General features: G+C 25.0%; 1 long non-coding RNA gene across 1 annotated transcript in view; it reads left to right on the forward strand.

Annotated features, from left to right (window-relative positions):
* The window catches only part of LOC136977098 (uncharacterized), a 41,123-nt gene extending 15,668 nt beyond the window's left edge, over nucleotides 1–25,455 (forward strand). Inside the window, exons 2-4 of the long non-coding RNA XR_010881030.1 lie at nucleotides 12,617–12,828; nucleotides 13,000–13,073; nucleotides 25,137–25,455. This is a non-coding gene — a long non-coding RNA (uncharacterized lncRNA). The remainder of the gene's footprint in view (nucleotides 1–12,616; nucleotides 12,829–12,999; nucleotides 13,074–25,136) is intronic.
* The last annotated feature ends 2,077 nt before the right edge of the window (nucleotides 25,456–27,532 follow it).

Raw genomic sequence — 27,532 nt, forward strand, 5'->3', positions numbered from 1 at the left:
TTGATCTGTCGATTCAATTTAAAATTATTTAAAATTCATTCAACGTTTTAAATCGCACGACTAAATCTACTAATCTTCGTTTAGTAAACGTTATACAAACGAGTAACAAGAATCATTAAAGTTAATTTAAATTTATTTTCGATAACGATAAAGGTAAAAATAAATCAATAATCAATTTAAACTAATTCAAAACGAGTTAACTCCAACTAATCGCTAATTAATTCGATTCAATTAAATCTAATATAATTTATAACAATTATAGTCATTAATATATATTTTTTAAAAGTACAATTAAAACCATTCTAGAATTTTAAATCATCATTTAATTAACATTAATCCTTATAGTTTCGGACGAAACTCTTAATTAAACGTGATTAGCATTTGAAATAATTATTTTAAAAAATTCGTCTATTATGTCATTAAATGGATTAAATCACTTTAAATATATTTGGTGTATGTCTTTACTTAAAATAAAATGTAATATATTATATATATATATATATACATATATATAATATATTATATATATATATATATATTTTAATTTAAGCTTTAAAAAATCAATTTAAAAGTTTAAAAAATTTGCTTAAAAGCTTGGAAATTGGACCTTAGAAATTAATATTGAAACTTAGAACATTTAAGAAATTTGGAAATCGAAAATTGGTGTTGGAGCTTAGAAAATACGTGTAGAAATTTAGAAATTAGATCTTATAAAATTAGATTTGAAGCTTAGAAACTGGAGCTTAGAAAATGAAATTGTTTTAAATCGATAATTACTATAATTTTTAAAATAAAATTCGTATCATGTATAGAATTATCTTTATACGTAAGATGAGTTTTCATAAAACAAAGTCATTATACTTTCTGAAACAGTAAAGTCATTAAGCAACTTCCTTTTATTTCCGGCGGGAAAATGCTCTTAATTTGTTTTCTTTACCTTTTTTTTAATTATTTTTCTTGGTCTTTCTTTCTTATTTTAACTAACATTAAACTTAAAATAAATCAAATAAGCTTTTAATTATCGGTTTACTCGATTTGTTTCTTAAGTTTTTGAATGTTTAGAAATCGTTTTAATGATTAACTAAATCTTTGGCCTTAAGTTACAAACCTCTTCTCTTTTATTTAGTTAAAATAATCTTAAAATAATTTCAAAGGAAACTTTAAAATTAAAGAAGAAGAAGAAGATATTTGCAATAACCTTTAGGCTATCATTTATACAAAATGAATTCCTTTAATTGAAAATTAAAGGAATTTATTTTGATACTTAGGAATAAATTCAATGATAAACATTAATATTATAATTCTATTATATATATATATAATTTATTTACGTTTAAATTAATAAAAAATTGTTTTTAATTGGTAAAACGTTTAATAATTAAAAAATTCTTTTTTTGTACATTAAAAAAAATGTTTTTCTTAATATTATTTACATTTACGTACTGTACTTTAAAATATTCAATATATTCGCAATATTAGACAATGTTTATTTACTTTAAATCATAACAGACTAAACAATTTACATAAAATTACTCACTGATCTTCTAATTAGTCATCATTTAATATAAATATAATTATAAAATTACATACAGTTTACACTAGAAACTATATAATATAACCAATTACCAATTATTTAATGTTTGTTAATGTCGGGTGGGCCAAAGTTAGTTAATCAGTCTTCTGTTTTAGTGTGTTTCGGGTACATTTCATCATTTCATACATTAAACTTATAAGATAATCTCACGAAATAATTTAATAAAACAAATAGAAATGTTTTTTTTAAACATTTATTAAAAGAGATTTTAATGTAAACATATAAATTTCGGGACCGTTCGGTGTTTGGGGTGTAGCTTTCTTCCCCCATCTACGTGAGCTTGTTGACATATAAATGAAAAAAAATAATAATAATAAGTTAAATGTTAATAGAGATAAATAAATTAAAGTTATATAAAGATTAATTAGTTAAAATTCAGTTTTAAAATTTAAGAAATAAGCTAATAAAGTAATTAATTAAAATCTTTTGATTACATAAAACACACCCGCTTAGAAAACTTTAATGACCCGGAATTATAACGTAACCTATAAAATTATGAAAATCATGAGTAATTTTTAAGAAAAACACTCGAGTATAAAGTAATAACATTAATTAACGCCTTACTTATAAAATAAAACGAGAATTTATTCCAAAAATCGAATATATAATGCGCCACAACAGAGGAAAAATCTAACAAAATTTAAATGGTATTTGTATATATACGTACTGTACTGTACGTTTTAAGTATTTGAATTTATGAATGAAATTTTATCAATAAACGGAATAATTATTAAAATTGTATTGTCCATTTATATCAAATTATCCATCAAAGGTTTAGACTTAAGTTTAAAATTGAATTACTCTATCGTATGTCATTCGGTTAATTTTCTCACGTTATTATATCTCCCGCGGGTTACTTTAGTAATTGATAGCAACTTTACCCATGCGATGTTACGATCGTTACTCTTTCTACAAAGTCTTCGACACTCGTCTTTCGTCGTCCGAGTGCCAACATGGGAGATATAAGTGTCCAGATTTAAGCTAAGGAAGATGCAAGAGATGCTATCAACTGCAAATGGACGATGGACTCGTCTTCTACATTGGACAAAAGACTTTCCTCTGATGAGATTTAATCAAATTGTCTATCCTTTGCTTAATTGTTATCATAAAATTGTTCTTAATATAAGATTTAGTCTTTTCGTGACAGTCGTTAAGATCTAAATAACCACTCGGAAATTTATTTCGACTTTTATTGATTTCGAATAATTAACCCTTCATTCATTTCTATATAAATAAAAATTAAAAAAAACAATTATAAATAAGCCTAATTATATTATCAATTAATTAATTTTTATATGCTTTAATTTCTTTAATTATTTAAGTTTAATTAATATAATTACGTTTAAAATAACGTTAACTTGAACACAGATCTAAGCAAAATAATTATTATAATTAAGCAAAATAAAATAATTATTTTATAAATAATAAAAATAAATAATTAATTATTTATAAATTTAATAATTAAATTTTATTTTTTAATAATTTACTTAATTATTTATTCAAATATTCTTAAAATTATTAATACAAATTAAGTTTAACAATATAATTAAAATAAAAAATTAATATTAACAGATTTTTAAATAAATTGTTTAAAAGAATTTTTAAATGTAATAATTCATTATTATATAATATATTATTATCGTTTATAAAATAGTTAATTTTTATTTTCTTTTTTTATTAATCATTTTAAAATTTTCTTCTGGATCTTGAAACAAGAGCATTGAAGAACATAATTAAGTTTAAAATCATATTCAAATTTATAATAAATATTAATAAATTGTTAAAGAAAATGAAAAATTAATTATTATTTTATCAATTGTAATTAATAATATAATTAAGTTGGAATTTTTATGATTATTTTTCGTTAATTTATTTTAATTTCGATTAAAGTTTTATATTATTTTTAATGAATTATTGATTATAAAAATCATAATTAATTTAAAGTTAATTACAATTTTTATAATCAATAATTTATAATAATTAATTGACTGATTGAAATTTTATTTAATAAATTTATTAAAATTTTGTTTTAAAGTCTTATTAACTCTAAAACAAAAAAAAATTATTTAATTTTTTATTTACATTTTTTTACCTTAAATATTCTTATATTTATTTATTTTAAAATTTTATTTAAAAATTATAATTGAAATTTAATTAATAATTAAAATGAATTCGAAGACAATTTCGTTAACATTATTATAAAAACAATTCCAATTGTAAGAAATTGTTTATCTTATAAAAGTTTTGAAATTTTTAATTAGAATAAAATATTTTATCGTTGCATAATGAATACATTTTTATAATTAATTTTTTATAATTTATTTCAAATTTAAATTCTCTTTATTTCTTTTGTATTGTTAGATATTGTTTCCAATAATTCTTGTAATTGTTTTATTGTTTGTTCTAATTCTATTGTTGTAATCAACAATAGTTCCATTGTTGTAATTGTTTTAATAAATCAAACGTTAATAAATATTAACCTAAAAAGGGGGTCTACAGTGCCCGAGTGGATAGAACCACAAAACACTGGAAGTTGGTAGTGGGTTCGTGTTTCACCAATAGGCTGGCCACGTGGAGTTTTCCGGGTTTTCTAATAGTTATAAACCTAAATAGTAGCCGGTTTCCCTTGGGATAATAAGGGTTTTCTTAAGGTTATAACACCTAAATAGGAGCTAATTTCCATAGAAAGTCTTTCCGAGAGAAATCGCAAAGTGTCACATTGCCAAACAAACAATAAAATTAAAATTTATAATATTTCGATTTCATTTTAGCTTAAAACTTCTTAATTTTAAATATTTAAATAAATAATTTGATAGAGGTAAGAGGCTGTTTGTATGTTATAACTTGAGTTCTAATTAGGCCCAAGCAAGTCTTTTTCCCTTTCACTAAAGGATTGAAGCTTCAAACGGTGATACACGAGAGCCTCTATCATCAAAAAATTAATTGCTTGTTTAGCTTATAACTAAGCTAAAGCTTAGTTTAGTTTATACATCTTTATACACGCTTGTAGCTTGTATAAACTACAGCTTACCTTTATGCTACAGCTTATTTATCTTTTAATTAAGCTAAAAATACTGCATTGGATAAATAATTAAGATGTACAGTACAGTACTGTACTTATTGATTATTTTTTTATCTTTTATCAAAGTACAAGAAAATGTTTATATCATAAGATGATTTTAATTATGTTTTGTATGATAGATAAATTCTCTTTTAACTTAATTAAATTCGATTTGATAAAGAAATTTTTAATGTCACAGAATGTAATAAAATTCATAAATATTTTTATTAATTTACAGGATCATATTCTTAAAATAAATAAGAATTTAAATGTTTTTAAACGAGATATAAGGACTATAACGTATAAATTATTAATTTATTGTTTAATTTTAAATAAATTTTCGGTATATTAAACAACTTTAAAGGATTAATTCAGTTTCTTACAAGAAAGGTTATTACAGATGAAGGTGATTCCATTATTTTAAACGAATAAAGTTCCTGTATAAAATTGATATTTTGAGTGATTTTTTAACAATATAACCAATAAATAAATATATAAATTAACAAATTATTATTAAATTTTTAATATTCTTAGATAAATTAAAGAATAAATTGAGTTAGAACTGAAGAAAGGATAAAGGAGGATCCGATCCTATTTTCCTAGAACGAAAGCCCATATAGAATTAATAATTTAAATATTTTTAAGCAATATATAACCTGTAATTTAATAAATTATTAAATTTTTAATATTCGTAGATAAAATAAAAAGATAAATATAGTTAGCATTGAAGAAATGATGCCGATAAGGACTATTTCATTTTCCTAGAATGAATACAAACATATATAAAATTAATAATTTAAATATTGTTTAAACAATGTATATAATCTATAAATTACTGTTTTATTATTTAATTTTTAATAAATTTCTAATATTCTTAGAGAACTTAAAAGACAAATTTCGTATGCATAAAAGAATACAGACAGAAACGATTCCATATTCATTTATTTATTCAAAATATATATATATTAGAAATGGGGGGGAATCAATTTGAAATATTCTTATAAAAATAAAATAAATATTATCTAATACTTTTATACAGTTTGGTAATGATTTAAGAGCCGGTAAATTATTTGTAGTAAATCTGATTAAGGAACTTGTTCAATTTGCAAAATTGAGATTTAATCCAATCGTCTGGGTATCTTTATCCGAGAAAAGCCGCTACTTAATGTGATTTGCAATTTTTTTTCCTCCAGAAAGGAAATATAATGTCTGGATATCGTCAGCATCACTCCTGTACCTTATCAATATCTACAGAAACCAAACTGTTGAGTTATTTCAACACATTTATTTTACAAAGAACAATAAACAAATGTATCCTGGGGGTAGATAAGATTTAAAAGTGAAATTTTTACTTTAAAATCAATAAAAGTGAGTAGAGAGAATATTGAATAAGAAAGAGAAGGGAGGAAGAAAAAAAAAATTCTGTTTTAGTGTAAAATCTACTCCATAGATGGCTGGTAAAGTTTTAAAAAAAAATGTAGACCTATAAATTCCCACCATCTGTCTGTTTGTCTGTCCTTCCTTAATCTCGAGAACGGTTCTAGTAGATTAAAGACGAGACCATATATTAAAAAGTTTAGGGACAGGAGACCCCAATTAACTATATATAAACTTCTGATCTAGAAAGAAAGTCACGTGATTTCGATTTTAAATTTTTCCCACAACGGATGACTGGCATAACTATGTTGTTATCAGGAAAAGTATGATTTACAGGGGAATGACACTACGAATTTGAGATCGATAGCATATATTTTAAATTAAATAAATTAAAAATATGATTAAAAATTTCAGAAAAAGTAAATTAAAATTTTTTTCTCGTTTTATATGATTATAAATCTATAAAACTATATATATCTTTTATATTTTAAATGAATTTTTCAAGTGCTTTCAGTCAATTTTTTTTTAATTATAGACCATAATCTTTAAGTGTTGATTTCGAAAATTAATGAGTATAGATGCGGATCTGTTAGTTATTATCTATAAAGTTATTGTTTCTTATCTAAGACAAACGAAATAGTAAAACTGTAAGATGTCTGTTATCTATCTATATAGGATGTGGTTGTCATAGAAGTCTTATAAGATATCATCGATGGCAATATTTCTATTGAATTTCTTTTTTCGTGGGTGATACTGATAGAAAACTCATATTTCCGTCACAATTCTGCCCTTTGGCTAAATCATAAAATACTTTTCTTAATTACTACAAAGGTATTTTTCGAAAAATAAAGCCTTAAAAGCCTTGAAAACATACAAATAAAGCAATTAAAATGAAAGAAGACATTTTATTTTTCTAGAAGTATATAGAAAATTGTAATTCACAGTAAAACTTGTGTGAACCGAATATTTTTTCCCTCCGATTTAGGCAGGTTTCCGTTTTGAACAGGTTTTACTATATGTATATTATGTATATTCAAAATATTATGGCTTTAAAAGACTTTAAAATATGCAAATAATTCAATTGAAATAAGAGACGAGAGCATTTTATTCTTCTAGAAAACTATAATTAATATACATATATAATAGAAATTTGAAGTAAAATATTAACGTTTAATAGGTTTATTTTTAGTGTTTATGTTTGTTGTTTAGTACAGATTTAATAAGCTGTTTCCATTGTAAACAAACTATAAAGAGTCTATGCTAGTTGTTTGGTACTAATTATCCTTTACTGGAAAATATATATAAGACTAATGTAGATATATGTTTATGACTGTTACACAACAATGTCGTATCTGAAAGCGACATGTTTGAATTAGCATGCTGTATCTGAAATCAACGTGTGTTTGAAATTGACAATTTTAATATGACATTAGCATACTTGAAATTGGCATGTTTAATATGAAAGAGACGCATTAAAATCATAATATGACATAATTATGAAATCAGAATGCAGTCGAACCTCCAATAACGACCACCTCCTAAAGGCCATCTCTAAAATTCGGCAATTTTTTTCAGTAATTTTGAACGAAATGCGCATAAATAACCTTCAAACAACGGCCATTTTTCTACGTTACTGTCAGTGTCCTTTGTTCAGAAGTTTGAGTGTATACATAAGATTTATTCCTATTTTTAAAATATTATATTAATAAAAATAATTATATACTTAATATAAAAATGCACAGAATATTTTTTTAATTATTAAAAGTATTTACAATGAGAATATTAATTACGAAAATATATATTTAAGAAAAATCTAGAGATTTCAATACTAAAAATTAATTTAAAAAAAAAAAAACATTTTTAAATTACAAAATTTCATTGAAAAAATTAAAATAAATTCTGTATACAAGATATTTAATTTAAAAATATTTAAATGAAAATAAATAATTTATTAATTAAAATATAATAAAAAACAAATACTCATTTATATAAACAAGAATTTATTAAACAATTTTTTTAAATAATTAATTTATTTATTAGATTATCCTTAAAAAAATTAAAATTAAAATACTCCTGCACGTAAAAGTAAACCGAAAAAATTTATATTTTTAAATATTTAAAAAATTAATTATTATAATTAAAATTGTTAGAAATATATTTAGTTTTAAGATTTTACTGTTGCAGTTACGTAAAGTTCTTGCAACAATATGAAAAAGTAAGAGAGATCCTCCTCCCCCTCCTCCTCCTCCTCCTCCTCTTCTTCTTCTATATTTCCATCCCACATTTTTTATAGATTCTTTTCAAGAACGAAAGATTGAAGTTTGTCGAAGTACACTCGAAAAAAGTTGAAACTTTTGAAGAAAATCTTCAGGTTGTACCTATAACCGCTTTTATAGCTATAGTATCACTATCGATAAAATGCTAAACTTAAAAAAAAGAATTAAAAATAAAATTGATTTCTTTAAAGAATTTAATTGTGATCAATAAAGCTATTACTGTATAAATTTTTTTTTTTTAAATGGAGGGATAAAAGTTGTTGTTATAAAAGTTGTTGTTATCTGATATCTTTGTGAATGTTTGATTAATCAAAATTTAATATTAGATAGAATAAAAGATTCTAATTATGAAAAAAGGAGAGAAAGGGATTTGAAAAAAGATATCTTCCATGCAGAAATCTATCTTAACTCTACGTGATTATAGAGTTTTTCTTGTGAAATTTGACTACTTAACTAGAGAAAATGTTCTTCAAAAGTTCCATTTACTTAACACCGTAGAAAGAATGGAACAGTTTCGAATTGAATAAAGAAAAAACAGAATTCCTGACAGCAGTTATCTAAACTCTACGAAAAGCTAATTTTTATTTTATAATCATAAAAAAAAAATACATTTTAAAATTATCTTTTAAAAAATTGCTCATAAAATCAGAACTTATTCAGATATTTTTTATTATTACTTAAGTATTAAGAAAAATTAAATTTCAGTCGAACCTTTGAACAACGGCCACTCACGGGAAGAGAAAAACTGGTTGTTGTTTAGAGGTGGCCGTTTTATTAAATGTTATGCTAGATTTATTAGTTTAAACACTCATTTTTAATGTAAAATGTAGGTAAAGTTTGTAAAACAATACACACAAAAAAAAAATATCTGGACGTCATTGTAAACAAATAAATTTTGGCAATTTTCACACCGTAGAAAATAAAATCGACCATTAAACTATATAAATTTAGAAGAAAATATGATTTAACAAGAGAAAAAATATGGCATTTTTACGTTTCAAAAATCCGAATCTCATCCGAATAAAGGATAAGACGAGAAAAACTCTCGTTTTCGCCAATAGAAACCAAATTAAACCAATAGAAAACTGCGCCAACCAATAGAAAAATTTGATAAGACGACTCAATTTTCGTGTTTATTTTTATCTCCGCGCCATTGGTCGACATAAAACTCTCGACAAATTACTCACCCGCTCCACTTTCGATATATCATATTTAAGGGACGAATTCGAGAGGGGGGATCGATTATAAAAATATTAATCAAGTATTAAAAAAAAAGGTGGAGGGAAAGAAGGAAGAAAGCGAAACGATTCATCCAAATGTAGACAATGCATTGGCTTCGACCACATTGAGCAGACTCGACAACCGTTTACAAGAAAAACTACATGGTTCTTAGTGTCATTATTCTCACCCGTTACCGTGTACCATACAGTCGATATCGTTGCTTTTCGCTTCCAAAGTGGAAATTTAAACGTAGTCCTTCCATTCGATTTCCCAACGTTTTCTGAATAGTTCCATCGATTCCGAGTATGCTTGGAGTGGGGCCAAGCTCTGATGTGATAAATGAGATCTTCACTTGGCCGCCATATTGACAGGTTCCAACGAAATATTTCGACCTATTGTGTAATATTTTTACCGCTACGGGGTGGGTGACATTCACGTGTTACTGAACCCCCCTTTACCACTTCTTACCCCCCAGCGCTCTTTTATAACGACGGCTGTTCCTAGAATTGTACTGGCTTTGCGAGAATCGATGGCATACTGATGCATCTCCTTGGCTGATTTCTTTACACTTTTCTTCTTATTTTTGTATTCTTTTTATATTGTAAATAACAAATTTTATGTAGATTTTCATGGTTTAATATGATTATCCGAGAGTTCTTTTTTTCCCTTCTTCGTATCGTGCTAGGAATTTGGTTTTGTGATGTTTTCTGATGCTTTTATCGAATTTACAATGCTTAAATTATTGTTTAAATTATCAAATAATAGTTTTACAACTTAAAAAATATCTTATATTTTGTTTTTAGTATTTTAACAAGTTTATAAGAAGTAAAATTAATGAAATATAAAGAAAGTTTTGTTAATATTTTTTAGTAAATAAAACTAGAATAAGAAGCAAATATGTAAATTTAAACTCATAATATATTTAAAAAATACATTCTTTAATATACAGTTTAAAATTATAGACTGTAAACTTTACTTATAATTTAAAATAAATGTTGTAATTCCGCCATATTTGTGGTTTCACATACAAGAATGCAGTAGTGAAGTTTTTAAAACAATAAATAGCATTAATTAAATGTTAAATATATTTATAATGGAAGTTCTATGTCAAATATGTGTGAATTTAAGCTTAAGATAAGTGAAGTTGGAATTTCTTAACACCGTTAACACTTTCAAGTTTAACAATATTCAAAGTTGTAAATCAATTCAACAATGGAAACAATCAACGAACTCCATTCTCGGATCAATATTGGATGATATTAAAATAAACTTTCGACAAAGACGTTTCCCAGTAGCTCGCCTACTATCACAATGCCTATTGTGGAGAATATATATATTTGGGATCATTTCCGAAGATTGTGTATAGTAAATAAAATTTAAAATGTCCCGGTGGTTTCATAAAGTGTTCGACTACTTCCTTCCAGGGCTGTAGGATCGTAGTGCTGAGTAAGTTGGTCTGACAGCTGATTGTCGTTGGTCTGTCCTCCTGGGGACTGCGGCCGCACCACACAATAGACCCCAGGGTTGATTTTCAACTCCTTCCTATCGACAGCAGATGCCTACCAGCTGACAGCAGATAAGACCCCATCGTTCATGATAATCTGGATGTTTCACTGCAAGAAATCTACTCTGTGCCTCATCCTGCCAAACTTTTTGCCTTCTTTAAAAAAGTATTTATCGATTATTTTCTAAAATTTACATATATTTCTGATATATTTTCTATTTTCTAGACGATAACTTCAATTAACAATTGCTTAAATCTCGAGGCATTTTTCTCGTGCATGATGCAGGGATTTATGTAAACACTCAGTAACATTTTCGAATAATTGAAGTAAATTATAATAATAAATTAGATATGAATTTTAAAAAAAACAAAAATACTAATAATAAATTTAGAAAAGTCTGAAAATTCGTCGTGTAAATGTTAATTATTTTAGATGTAACCGAGATAATTTAAGTGAAGAAAATGAAGAAAATAATCACCAAGATGAGAATGGATTAAATAATAATTTATACTCCATTTAAATTATGAGTAATAACGTATATTTTTTCCCTTTTTTTAATGATAATTCACGTCTATTATCCTTATTAATAAAGGAGAAAGATAATGAAAATGAACATAATTAAAAAAGTATCATCAAAACACGAATTGGGTAACTTTCTTAATCCCATTTGATGCCAAGATGGATAAAATTAGAGCACCTATAATGAATAATATACTGTTTAATAGGGCAAAAATGAGAGATATTAATTGTTTAGGAGATGTAATGATTTGTATGTCAAAGAAATCCCCATCTGCTCTAAGTGTACCTCTAAGTAGCTTTATGTGGTTATAAAAAAGTGATTGTGCACATTACCAGGGATAGGTTTGATTTGTAGCTCCTGACATTATTAACGCTGTAGTCATTTATTAGAGAATAATGTGCTATGTGGACGAGAAATGAGGATTACATTCTTACAAGCAAGAGGATAATGGATCCTTTTGGATTTCTTCTGATGGTTTAGTGATCTGATGCTCCTCTTCCTGCGGATGCACTCGATAATTTATTTATTTATTTATTTTTACAATTATTTTCTCCATCTTTTTAAATATTTTATAACACTACATCTATCCTTTTACGCCATCTGTGGACGTTGTATCGAACTGTACAGTACCATGAATTTATGCATATAAAAAGAATTTATATATATATATATATATATTTATATAGAATAACGATCAATATCATCGTTTTAATGTTTAATAACGTTATTAAAAATCTATAACAGCTGCAGTTTACGCGTAAATAGTTCATATTTTCCTAGAAAGTGGTTAAAATTATATGCCTTTAAATATATAAAATTTAATTAATAATTAATATCTCTGTTATAATCAGTGCTGGATTTACACGTAAGCTTAGGGCCTCGCGAGGCCCTAAGCTTATATATAACACAAGACGTCCAAGAAGAGAAGGGAATGAGCCTCTTACTTGTTACATCTTAGGGCCTCGATAGTTTTAAATTTTAAATTTTAGATAATTTTTAATGGTAACTTTTTTAATTTAACTGATGTTAACCATTTTTTTTTAATTTGAATTTTTTAAGCAGGAATTTGAAGCACGTAAAAGAGGATACATTCCAGTCTTACAAATATTTTTACAGCTGTGGCCAACTTATTAAGGCTAATGGCGTTAAAGGCGCTAGAAGCAATTTATTCGATCATTACCAACAACATTATTTCTAAGCATCTATGTAGAATCAATGATGGCCGGATAGGTGATATTCAACTTCTGATTAACGATGTATGGATGCTAAACTGAGTAAGAACACTATACACTTTACCTTTACTAATATATAAATATTTTAATGATATACCAGTAAAACATGGTCGATTTGTTAGAGATTTTTGTTTTATTAAATGGTTTCCAACAATGGAAATTTTATTATTATTATTATCATCATTTTTTTAATGTTTCCTCCTCCCTTCTTAGCATCCTTCTCTTTCCAGTAATGATTGTCGAAGAATTCTTTCTAAATTCTAATTGCACCACGCCACGTTACCAAAGTAAGATTTTTGGCTTGGTTTCCGGTTTAATTAAGGAATTTTAAGATAATTATTCAAGAAAATTTTCAATTATCGCAATTTTTTAATTTTTGTTTTATTTTATTTTATTTATTTATAGTTTTTTTTCCTTGGCAACTCAAATGCTGAAATGGCTTTTCCTCCCTTAACGGAGTGCATAAAGAATTATCTAATCTGCATATTATATATTTTTCTTATCGGTAAGATTCTTAAAGAGGAGGAATGATGTCAAAATTAGAAAGATTTTAATTAAAATTCGAGTTTTAAAATCATTTGTGAGTTTTCCACTCTGTGAGTATCGTTTCCAATAAGCATCTTCGTTTCATTTATACAAATTGTAATGACGTGTATAAACGAATAGTTACTAAATAAAGTATTGTATTTATATTTACGAAATTTAACTAAAATTTAATTAAATAAAATATATAATAAGAGCGTTAGGGAAAGTATAACTCGCTTCCTTAAATAAGTTTGTGGTGAGATTAATAATAATAAAAACTAAAATTTAACTCTTAATTTCATTTTTTTTGGTTGGAAATGAGAAATAAAATTACATTTTTTCATTTTAAAATAGCTTATTTCCATGTTATTCATCCGAATTATTCGTTTAATTTGTATAAATATTCCGTATTTTTCATAAAAATAATATGCCTATTGTAACTTAAAGCAACGTAAAAAAATCTATAAATAATTAAAGCTTTTGTCATAATAAATATTTTAACATAATTTTAATTATTAAAAAATTATATATTTCTTGATTTTTATTGATTGAAATTAAGAAAGAGATAATTAAAAATGAGAAAAATAATGGAGTTTTACACAGGGAAAAAAATTAAATAAATAAAACACTCCTTTACACAATCATTCTTTTTTTTAATTAATTATTTGTATAATAATTTATTATAAAACAATTTAATATTTGCTTAAAAATTATTCATTTTTCTATACAAAAATTGTCAATTAATGATTCGGTGTATTACATCCCAAAAGAATCTGCTAAAACACACTTCAATGTTTTAATTATCAAGAAGAGAGAGAGAGAGAAGAGAGACTCTCTTTACATAATCAATAAGGTGATAAATTCATTTAGGAAAACATTCTGCCTTTGTTACACAAAGAATATTTTTGTAATGTATTTTCTCCTCTCTTAAAAATTACGATCGAATTAAAATGATGTTTTCAAAGTTTTTGTTCATTTTTCTGAAGCTTTCAACTTTAATTAGTTATAAATAAAGTTGAAATTATTTATAATAAATTAATTCTGTATATTTTAAAAGAAAATATTTACATCTTTTACAAAAATTAAAGTAAACTTTTACAGATACAATATTAAATAAATTAAATTAATTTGCTATGTAACTCCTGTTCGTGGGTGTGGTTGTTTGTCGACGTTAATCTAATATAGAAAAATAATTGAAAATAATTTTTAATTAATACGTTTATTTATATTTTTATAAACACTATAAATTATATAAATTTATAATTAAATCTTATAACTGATTACTAAAACATAGGAGAGAAATACAGAAAAGTCTATTAATTTGTACTAAATTGTACAGAAGATAAACGTAATATATATATGTATATTACACATATATAGGCCTATGTATATGATATGGCGAGGTCTGGACTTAGACTCGCTGTGGCCTTAAGCTATAACATATAACATCCACCAAACGATGATACATGTAAAAATGTGAGGCCTTAAGCTATAGATTTATAACGCGAGGCCCTAGGCTCCAGCTTGTTTAGATTACGTGTAAATTCGGGCCCGAGGGTGGCCCATAAGTCTGTGATTTGTTTCGTTTAGAGTACGTTTACGAATTTTTCAAAGCATTGTAAACAAAAAAGTTCTTACTTTGAACATAATTTACAGTGATTAACTGGCTTTAGGGCCACTCTTTACAGATACACACCTTTACCTTTATAAATAAAAATCAAAATACCGTACAAATTCAGAAATAAATATTAAAAAGAGAAAAAAATAAAATAAAATAATAACAAATAAAATTAATATTAAACGCACGAAAACAGATAAGTAAACATTAGACATTTGAGTTTACAAATATATAAATCTTTTCTTTTGTTGAAAAATTTGGTCGTATATTTATTGTTGACTTCATTTAATTTCTAAACAATTTCTCATTATGAAATTATACGCCGTAACTTATACATATCATTAATTATTTCTAAATAAATAAATTACTGAATAGATACCAAAGGTATTCAACAACAGCATGCTTTTTAAATCTGTTAATTAAACAAACACTACGCTTTATTCAATACATTACTGCCATACACTACATAAACAAGTTGAATTCTTAAAGTATTAAAGGGGATAGCTATATTCCAGACAACTCGACTAATGTTGTTTACCAGTTCTACATCATCTAGGGAATTTATAAATTTTACAAGTAACCTAGGATTTTCGAATTAGAACACATTGGAGCAAAGCAGTTCGAATTATTTAGAGTGGGAGGAAAAATATATTTCTAGCCCAATAAAATTCTATAAAATAATTGATTTATTTTAGAAATTTTAATATAAAAAATGTTTTACTCCACTCTATAATTATATAATTAATATATAAATAAAAATAAGCGAAGATTTTCCTGATTTAAATACGTTGGTGCAAAGCGATTCGAATTATTTCGAGTGGAAAAGAATAATTGTGGCATTATAAAATATTGATTTATTTATTATCTATAAAAATCGAATAGATTTTATATATTTTTTTAAAAAGTAAAATTAAGAAATAAATACGTGTTGTTTTTTTTATAAATTTATAATGTTGAAAAGGATGAAAGTTTAGTGTAAAAAAAAATTTAAAAAAGTAATTTGTGTTAGGAACAATTTAAATTTACTAAAGAGATTAGAAATTGCGGTTTTGTTTCGTTGTAATTTACAATAAAAATAATTGAAAGCTACAACGTAATAATGAAATTTCGATATGTGATTGTGTAGATTACATCCAATGAATTTAAAATTTGCGTTACTGAAATTAATGACGTAATTTACGTTTTCTGTTTTCGAAAATAACGATTTTATAACGTTATTTTCGAAACAAGTTAGTATAAACTACCATTAAAAAAAGTACAGGCTTGTAATTTACGATCACAAATTACAAGTTTAAATAGAATTGCTATCGATTGTAAAATCTCGAACCGAATTTTGATTAAATGGTGAAATAGAGTTAAATCTTAAATTATAAAATGTTTTAAATGTAAATTTTTATAAAACACGGTTTAAATTTATCGAAAACACGGTTTAAATTTATCGAAACTGTTAGAAGAAATTAAATGGAAAGAATCCACCGCAAATATCTGAATTGTCTCCCTCTCAAAAAAATAAAGAAAAAAAAATATGTGGGCTCAGCAACAGATATTGGAGGCTGATGTTTATACATCCATCGATATATTTATCTTGATTGCCTGACCATGTATTAGATGAGTAAAGAAATCTATGTCCATTGGCGCATCCCCTCTTAATGACCTTTCTTCCTTTCCACTTCAGTGTGGTTGGAGAGTTGCGGTCATAAATTACGTTCACTCCTATATCTTTCACACAGTATAGAAGGGCAGAAGACGTAAGCGGTTGTACGGTAACCATTGAGAATCTGCTATAAAGAAATGCCTTTTGCAGCCATCGTAGCAATAAACGCAGTAGAAAGAGAGGGGTGGATATGAATGGAGGGGAATTGCTGGTACAGACACCATGCCATGCTAGCAAATAGAGGATTTCCAACTGCTTACAGATGCTGTACATTGCGTGTGATGTTATTTCGAAGTGGTAGAGCCTAGGAGAAGAAATGTGAAGATAACGGTTGCCTTAGGCAGTAACTTGTACGGTTGTAGTTGCGCCTTTCCTAAGGGAGAGTTGTAGAATGATTCTGATGGAAAGTTGGTGATTCGACGGTCAAAGTTTTCTAGTAATAGGCGCAGAGTTGAATAAAGTTTTTGCATATTTCAATTGAACTCAATTTTTAAGAAGAAGAAGGAAGACGAGGAGGAGAAGGAGGAAGAGGAGGAGAAACTTTCTTCAAAAGCTGAAGTTATTTATAATATTACGAAATTTATCAACGATAACATTCACATATACATTTTCTTTAAAATAAAATTTTAAATTTTAATTAATTTTCGAAAAGAAAATGTAGATAAATTTTTTTTTCCTCTTTTACTTTTAGTGTTTTCTAAATGGAATCTTTGATATTTTAGAGTTAACAGGATAGCAATTAGTCTTTCTATACTAATTACATTCTAGTTAGTTACATAGGTCATTAATTAACCAGTGACTTTTCCTTCTTAATTGCAAATGACTCATTTTCATTTGTTAACTTCTTTATATGATGAATCATATATCATGCACGTTTCGTTTAATTGGAAAAGTTAAGTTTTAGGAGAAAGTTTAATTATATGAATTATGGATTAGTATAATATTTAAATTTGGCATAAAATTTTTTAAAAATTTATTTCATTTTTGTAAGCAATTTTTTAAATAATTTATTAAAAATTCCTATTTAAATTTATTATTATTATTATCATTATTATATTGGGTTTAGTGGGTCGTTGTTGTTATTGTTATTATTATTATTATTCAGTTAAAGATAATTAATTTATTAATAATAATTAATTTTATTTACAAGTATTACAAATTTTCAAAGACAGAAATTTGATTAATTTCGCAAGTTGATAATAATTTTAATTACAGTTAAGTTGTTAATCTTAATGATAATTAATTAACGAAGAAAGAAATTGAAATAATTATAATTTATAATTATTTAATCGATAATTAATTTTGTATATATTAAATTAATTCTAATTATTATTAATAAATTTTTTGTTCTTTAATAAATTTTAAATCTAAAATTCATTTAAATTTTAAATTTGAATACTTAAAAATTTATATAGATTTTATTATATGTAATTATCTACATTTAATTTTTATGATGTTAAATTTATATATTCTATTTATGTTTATTTTATATATGTATAAATTTATTTTTTTTTGAATAAATTTAATCATTAAAAAGTTATTAAGTCATCATAACAGTTAATCATTTTAATGATGAACTTATGCAATTAAACTTTATAAATAAATTATAATGATTTAATTTATGCAGTCAACACATTATATAATGTAATACAACAACTTTAAACTTAATCTTTAATGTAATATAATTTGTTGTAAGATTTTAAATTTTAATATTCAACACGTAAAGGAGAGATTCTTTGTATAGGCCTACAACACGTTGATACAATTGTAGGCCTATAGGCCTATATATATATATGTATACTTTATGTACAGTACAATACGTCTTATTTACAACATGTGAAAGAGATATTCTTTATATACAGCATGTAAACATACCTATATACACATTCTTTATATAACATGCTTTGACAGCTTGAGAGTTACATTATGCTTGAGACGTTTATGTTTTAACACATGTATTACTGTAATAAAATATATACAAATGTACACGTTCCGTACAGCATGAGAATAAGGAATATACAGCACAAATATTGTATATACGTATATACACCTTATTTCCTTATTTAGGACATATATATGCAAGGTCGTCGAGAAATTGTATAGGGCCTAGGGAAGAGCGGGCCCCTTTTGCCATTTTTTTAAACAAATGAAATATGTAGAATGTTTCTTTATTAATAAAATGTAATTTTTAAAATTTTATTATGTTTTAGTAAAAATAGCATTAATTTATAGGGATAGGAACCACCCAGTTTTCTTCAAGCTCAGGAAAAAATTTCCAGTTTCCCTCTTCCTGGCGGTCCTGAATGTATATACAATGTGCACGTTCTCTATAGAGAACATCTTATTTACAGCACGCGTATATATATATATATACATACTATACAGTACCTTATACACAACATGTAAATACAAGGCATATACACACGTTCTCTATAACCTATAACATGTCATATTCACAGCCGGTTTAGACTTGTGGGCCTAAACTACAACACACAACAGGCCCTTTCTCCACCACATAATAAGGCATTATGTATAAACTATCTTTAAGAATAGAACGAGGCCCTTCGTAAGGCAAGGCCCCAAACTATATCTTACTTAGCTTATACTATAAATTCTGGAATTTAAAGCATTTGTACTTGATTTTCTCTGTATATATAACACGTCTGTACGGCATGCCTTACTTTCAATACGTAAACGAACGATCCTTTATTTTATATTTGAAAAAAAAAGTTTTAACGTATTTTTTAAAATAATTTTATTAACGTTTTATATATATATATATATTGCAGTTTATTCAAACTTTTTATGTATTGATATTCTGTAGTCATTTTTAGAGTCTTATTTTTCATACACAGTACATGAATAAATTTGAAATGATTTCTTTCCATTCATCAAAATTCACATCACGGATAACATTTCGATCAAATAAAAGACGAAAATATGAAACTTTTTCCTTTATTATTATTATTATTATTATTATTTTATTTAAAATTATTAATATTATTATATATTTTTTTTTCTTATTTTTAATTAATTTTTGTAATCGTATGACTTTGGAAAGACAGTAAGCTGTTTCATGTATTAAATGAAAGAGTAATTATTTTTGGAAATACAATATTTTTACTTTTACATGAATTTCCTGTAATTATAGAGAGGAAAATAAGGTAGCTAGAGAGGAAATGAATTTTGTAACGCTATTAAAACTTATCCAATATAAATGATGAATGTAGGCCGATAATGTATCTACTCTTTCCAGAAATTTTGACAGAATTTTGTTGGAATATAAGCTTTTTTTTAAAAAATATTATTATTTAAAAAATTCTTTGTTAAATGTGAAATTTTAATATTTTATATTTTGGAAGATCCTATTACAGGGAGACTAAAAAGACCGTTTGGCTAACATCACTTTTTTTAGTATTATTTAAATCACAGTTTTAATTTAAGATTATTTGAAACTCAGTAAATATAGCCGTGTGATAGGACTAGATTTAAGGTCTTATGAGGTCTTAAAAATTTTGACAAAAGTTATTTATTCCCTCGCATTTATCAAGAGAAAAAAAATCTTTACTTCTGTCGATTTTTAACGCTGTTTTATGTTCTTAAATATATCGACAGACTCAAAAACATGTCCAGGCCTCTCTTTACTTTCAAAAAGGCCTTATCCGAGAGGTCCTGGATGTAAAAGTAAAACATTTTAAAGGAAAAAATTAGTGACGTGTCATCACTATTAACGTGTAGAGTTTCTCCAAAATTATACGTCTACTCTATCCAACATCATATAGATTTATTGTTATACATAATACGTCTATTATAACAGTATAGTGTAATCGTTAAGACATTTTTGGAAGGGATAGAATCATCGCGGACATCTGTCGACAGATTTTTCCATCGATACTAGCATATTTTACAGATATTGATGTTATTGGAAGAATTATGAGCATCATTAATCTTTACTTCACCTTTAGAGAGTGACAAATTGTAAAAAATGATAACTAAATTTATAAATTTCTTTTATATTCCCGATCGTTTGATGGAATATATATTTATATAGTCCTATTGAATCTGTTATACTTTCAAATGTTATCTTTCGAATTATATATATATAATTTAAATTAAATGAATTTAAATAGAATTAATACATGCGTACGTTAACAAATTAATAATTCAATTAGAAAATAGAACTATTTGAAGTGAAAATTTGTGGAAGATAGAATATTTGTAATGTTATCATCTTAACGCATCCACAACCACATTCAATATTCGGTTAACTGCTGTCACAATTAAAAATCGAACAGGAAAATAACCTTTAATTAACGCAAAGAAATTAAATAGATAGAGTAGGAGAAAGAAAAAAATACACACATATATATATATTTATATATACTTAAAGGCATCCATACTTCCTTCTTCCCCGTAACTTTTAGTAAAATGGAATGGTCTCATTTCTTTTTAAATGGTTCTTCCTTAATTACAGTGGAAGAGAAAATCACCGAAACAGAAAATTACTAGGCAATGTATATCTGTAAGTATGTAAGTGTTTGCTTAGACGTTTCTTCTAATGTCACTAGGTACTAGATGGAGAAAAGATGACGTAAATTATAAAGCTCTGGAAAATATAGCTTGTTGACAGGGTGTGACGAATGGAAAACATTAAAAGGGATTACTTTATGACAGTTTGCTGAGAGAAATATGTTAGATTTTTAATCTCCAAACGATGATTTATAGATATATATATATATAAATATGCACAGGGATAAACATTAAAATTACTGAAAAACATTTAAAAACTTTTCCAGAGTTTTGTATACCTGTCACTATGAGAATTTGTTAAGTTAAATGCTGTAGTGACTAGTAATAACATACAATTTTTATATACAATTTAATGATATTTTTAAATATATTTACGTATAAATAACTTCATGCTAGAATTGTAACTATATTTAACAGTTTTATATCTTGTAAATATTTAAAATTTTATAATTAAAGGAGATAAAAGTATGAATGAGATGATAAATATCTTAAGGATAAGATGCACGTTTGTACTGTAAATCACAGCTTTATTTATTTTTTAATTTTTTTCTATAAATTCACAAAAAAATATTTAATTTAATTTTTAAAAAAAAGTCTTGTTCTAATTTTTATAACTTTCCAACTCGTGATTTATACTAATTATGATAACTTTGCATTAATTATGATAACCTCACATACGAAAACCATTTAACCTGAAGGGAAAAATCGTTGCAATAGCTATATTTTTATTTAATTAAATTTTAGGCACTTACTACAGTTATACATTATTAAATATGTATTTTAGAAGTTTTTAAAATATGAGGAAAATATTTCATAAGTACTGCATTTATTCATTTTCTCTCTTCTGACAGCATATTTATTAAAATAATAATTAAAACTGCTCGACGTCTAAATTAGAAAAATTCATACAAACACACACACACACACACACACACACACACACACATACGTGTATATATATATGTGTGTGTGTGTGTGTAATTCGGAGTAGAAATTAAAAATAAAAAAGTATGAGTTTACCGCTTTATGCAAATATATTTATTTAGAAAATAGTAAATTTAATCACGTGACAGGAGCTAAGTTCTCATTTACTTAAAGGAGACGTTTACACTAACGTACTGACTAATATTCTGCTTGTGTTTTCTGTTAAGATTAACCTTCTATAAAAACAAGTCATTCGTATACATGGATATTAAGGTTTCTGATATGTAGAAACTTCCAAAAGAAAAAATAAATAAATAAAATATATTTTTTCCTAAGACAGAAATTTCAAAAATTTAAATTTAATTTTTTTGCTTTTTCTATAGGAAAAAACTCTCATATACTTTAATAAATCTGATATTTACAAACACACATATACTTTAACTAACTTTTTTTTAAATTAAAGATTACTTTAAAAATAATCAAATAAATAAATAAATAATAAGTTTCATAACAGTTAATTTTTAAATTGATTTATTGGAAAGTTTATTTTATTTTTTATATCTTGTATTTTTTATGATGTATCAAAATTATGTTATAAATTCTTAATAAATTTATATCGTAGTATACTATTTTTTTGATTTGATCGAATTCGGGTTTATTTTTATGGTCTTTTTATTTTATTTTTTTTAAATATTTGATCATTTATTTTAAAAATGGAAGAAGAAGAAGAAGAAGAAGAGAAAAATAGGTAGATAATTACAACACAATATAAAATATATATATAGGGAAACCTCTGTAAACCGGACTAGTACGGTATCTAATATTTTTTCTATTTGGCAGGTTTCCATTTTAAACAAGTTTTTTAACACAGGAAATCGTTGTGTTTCAAAGAATTTTTTCCGTTTAGACAGGTTTCCGTTTTATTAAGGTTCCGCTTTGAAAAGGTTTTACTATATATATAGGCCTATATATAATGTTTAATCATATTAAAATGAAAGAAAACATTTATTATCATTAAATAAAAATATTACTTACAACAATAAATAAGAAAATTTTATAAAAGAAAATATTTAATTCCAACTGTAATTTATAATTAAAACGTATACAAAAAAAAAATTGAATTCATTTCTATTTTCTATGTCTTCTATTGCTTCTATTTTTATTAACAATTCATATAATAATTAATTTTAATTAAAATGATAATATTAAATTTTACTTAATTAAATTTATTTTTTAAAAAATTAATTAATTAATTAAATAAAAGAAACAAGAAATAAACAAATATATTTGATACATTATAAATATAATTAGTAATTTAATTTACTATAAGATATATTTTATAATTAAATGTTTATTTTAATCTAGAAAAAATTATCATTATTATAAACCTTTGATGTAAATCACTAAACAAACATATTCAAACACATTTTATTCTAATATTTATCATATTTTTTCCATAATATGTACATTATTTAACTTTTATATATTCTATGATGATTATTTTTAAGAAAAATTCAACTAAATAAAACATTTATTTGGATTTTAAGCAAATATTCGACTTACATAAAGAGTAATGAGAAGATAAAGAGCATAAAATAACTTGTATATTATATTTATATATAAAAAATTATATATATATATATATATATATATAATTTTTAATGTAATATTATATTTAGATAATGTCTCTGAAGTGTAATTTATATAAATTTAGTTGTAAATATCTTGGTTAAATTAAATATTCTGTATAATTCTTTATGTGACAAGATGTGTAGTTAATCCCTTTCATTATGCAGAAAATTTGTTTCAATAGGAAGTGTGTATAAGAGAACAGGATCCTAATTTTCCTTTATATAAAAATAGCACAATTTTATTATATTTTTAATGTTTACTAAAGGATTATTTTAGATTATGCAAATAAGTATAAATAAAGTTTTTAACGATTATACAAGAACAAAGATTAAAAATCTATAAATATTCTTAACACATTGTCTTTAATATATATATCAAAAATAATTAAAATATATTTGCTAAAGGTGTAATTAAATTATATATTTAATCCACAATAAGAAAATATATACATCCCGCGAACAAATTGTATCAAATATTAATAAAATACACCCTAAATTCGTGAAATGTTTCGCTTTAAATAATTAAGATGAGAAAAATATAGAGAGGGGGGATGAACGAATTTTTATTTTTTTTTTAAAATATGTAAACTCCCAAAAGCCATATTTTAATTAAATAATCAAAATAATGTTATTGGGTATCACGTGATTGGAGCCAGTAAATCACGGAACCATTGTGCCTAGATATTGAGGAAGTAATCACAGTGAAAACTAATCTCCTGCCTTCTAACAATTAGTGTCACAGAAGGTTGATATATTCCCCAACCCGGATAACTGAGGTAGGTCAGATTGTCCCACCGTCAATAAGAAGATGTCACCCTACTATGTTCTCTAGATCGTTTGTATTGGCTTCTACGTCGGGATTTTACGATTTAATGACATCATTTCTGTAAAATAACTTAAAATAGCCCTTCTTCGTCAATTTCTGATGGCACTTTTTTTATGATTTAAATCTAAATTTGATCTCTCTTTCTCTTCTACGTTGTTGAATACAGAAACATCATTTTACCTATAAATTATCAAGCTAGATAATGAGCGTGATATATCTTTAGGTGTCAGTTTTTAAAATAATATTTATATTCTGTAATATAAATCTTCCTCTTTTTTTGACGAATTTAACACGGAACACGTTAGAAATTTTCCTTATTTTCTCTTCTACAAGAACTCAGCGTGTGCATTATCCATTTTTTAATGTATAGATTGCATTTAAACTTTTCTACACTAACAAAATAGTTAAGTCGAGAGGAAGAAAGAAGGAAAAAAAGAAAAAGAAAAAAAAACCGATGAGAATCGGTTTTTCTCTCACCCTCTCCCTCTTTCTAGTATATATATTTTTTTATTATTTCACAAGCAGAGACTTTATTATTGAAGTTTCTTCTTTGTCAAAAAACGAGATTTGAATTTATATCGAATTTTTGCGAAGTTTTAATGACGTTCGAATTCTGATTTTTAATAACGTTTCTTTTGTCAGACTTGTAGAATCGTACCTGAAAAATATTTTAACTTTTGACGACACAGAGGAGGAGAAGAAGAAGAAGAAGAGGAAGATGCGAAATTCATTTCCTGGTCGAAGATAGTGAAGAACAGAGTTGACTACCAAATAAGTTGAATCTTGACAATATTCGCATTCTGTTAGTTTTTCTATTTGACTTCTTTTATTCAACTTTTCTATAATTTTTTTTAATATATATATTATCATTATTATTCATTTTTTTCTTATTTTGAACTTTAAAAGAATGTAAAGAAGATAGGTTTATTCTTACACTTCATATGCATTCTGTGTTTTTTCATCCTGTTTAATTGCTATAATTAAGATTTTTTTTATACTTAAAAATATTGCTAAAAATGAATTTTAAGTTTAAAATACTAAATTCGGGAATTAAAGTTTATTTTTCTGTTAATTAAGTAAAACTTTCGGCTGTTTGCAACATAAATTTAGCATTGTTTTTATGTTAAGTAGCCTAAAACCTGTCCAAAACGAAATATGAACAAAAACCTGTCTAAACGGGAAAAATTATTCGGAACGGAGCGATTTTCCGTGTTTTAATAAACCTGTTCGAAACGGAAACCTGTTAAACCGGCTACCGTGCGATTCCGTTTTACACGGGTTTTACTGTATTTATTTATATTTTCTAAATTGCTATAATTTAATTTTTTTATTTAAAAATTATTGTTAAAAATTGATTTTTTAATTTAAAAATCAATAATTTCGAACATAAACTCGCTAAATTCATTTATTATTAATTAAAGTTTTCGGCCATTTTCTGGACGTTCTTAGCTTACAAATGAATTTTTTTTGTCGGTTTTTTTAAATTTAAATATATAAATAATAAAAATTGTTATTAAATTTTACACAGAATAATTTGACAATTTCATTTTATCAAATTATTTGTTAATTTACAAAATTGGTTGCTTAGTATTCGGGTTGTTAACTTGTAAATTGTGTCACATGGAAATTTGTGTTATTTGTAATTTACGTGCGAATCATCTATTAATTAGTAGTTTAAGTTAAAATTGTTGTTTTAGTATTAAATTCTCGTTATTTGATGTTTTAATTTTTACATAAAGTTATTTTCCTATTTAAATGTTACATAAAATTCAAATCTCAAACGGAAAAATTTCATTGGATTATAAAAATTTAAAAATTTTAAAATATCTCTCTCTTATTGGTCAATTTTAAATTAGCTTTTAGCGTGCGATTTTAAACTTAAAATTTTAGAACTTCTTATTGGCTAATTTAAAAATTTCAATTAAATCACGATCTTGATTTTTAAAATTAATCTTAAAGTTTAATTTAATTAAAATTTAACTTAATTGAATTTTCAGGTTGATTAAAGAAAGAGACAATTATTCTTCACTTTAATTTTTTTATTTTAAAAATTGGTTCTATCGATAATTATAAATTTAAATTCGAAATTTAAAAATAAAGGATCCTTATTGGTCGTTACCATTTTTTAAAATTTGAAATAAGAACTCTTATTGGTAGATTCAAATTTCGAATTTTTTAATCGAAAAAGTACACGTTTATTAATAAATTATTATATACTTTATAGATATATTTAATAAAATTACAGAAACGAATTTGATTTTATTATAAATGTAATATTTATATTTAAAAGTTATTATTAATAATCTTTTACATAAAGTAACTTTAAAACTTTTTTCTGAGTACCAAAAATGCATCTACCAATAGGCGTTCTTATTTAAAATTTTTAAAAAACGGTATTAACCAATAAGATTATTTTATTTTTAAAATTTTGAATTTAGATTTATAACGTCACACACCGACTCAGTTACGTATTTTATATCACAAAATACATTTAAAAAAATTCAGTATCTTTTCATTAGCAGAAGAATTTTACAGTTTATTTACAAATTAAATTATTCACACTTCATAAATTACATTACACTTTAAATTAATGACGTTTAACCATTAATTCGATATACTATATTTTCTCCCCCTTCTTCTTCTTCAATTCACTGTTGGATCTTATGTTACCATGTTATAGATTTAAGAGAAATGCCAAAGAAAATTTGAAGTAAGAAAATCCTATTGAGTACATATAAAAAGGAAGAGCGGATCACATAACTGGTAAGAAAGGAATCACTGTGAAGTTGAGTCGAACAAAATCATGTTTTCAGCCTGAAACCAGAATTGACGAAGTTTCTGAAACAATCATCTGGTGCACTGGCCGTATATAATGTTAGCCCCAAGCCGTTTTGATGAAGCGTACCTGGTTCAAAACTTGTTAGCGAACCGCGTTAACACCTGATTGGTTTGTTTGCATCCAAGCCACGATTATTAACAACGCTCTGGATGTTTTAAAAACTATCAAAGAAATATTTTCAATTTTTCAAATTTATTTT

This window comes from Centruroides vittatus, unplaced genomic scaffold, assembly GCF_030686945.1.
Source record: "Centruroides vittatus isolate TY-2023 unplaced genomic scaffold, ASM3068694v2 contig_439, whole genome shotgun sequence".
NCBI classification, from domain to species: domain Eukaryota; kingdom Metazoa; phylum Arthropoda; class Arachnida; order Scorpiones; family Buthidae; genus Centruroides; species Centruroides vittatus.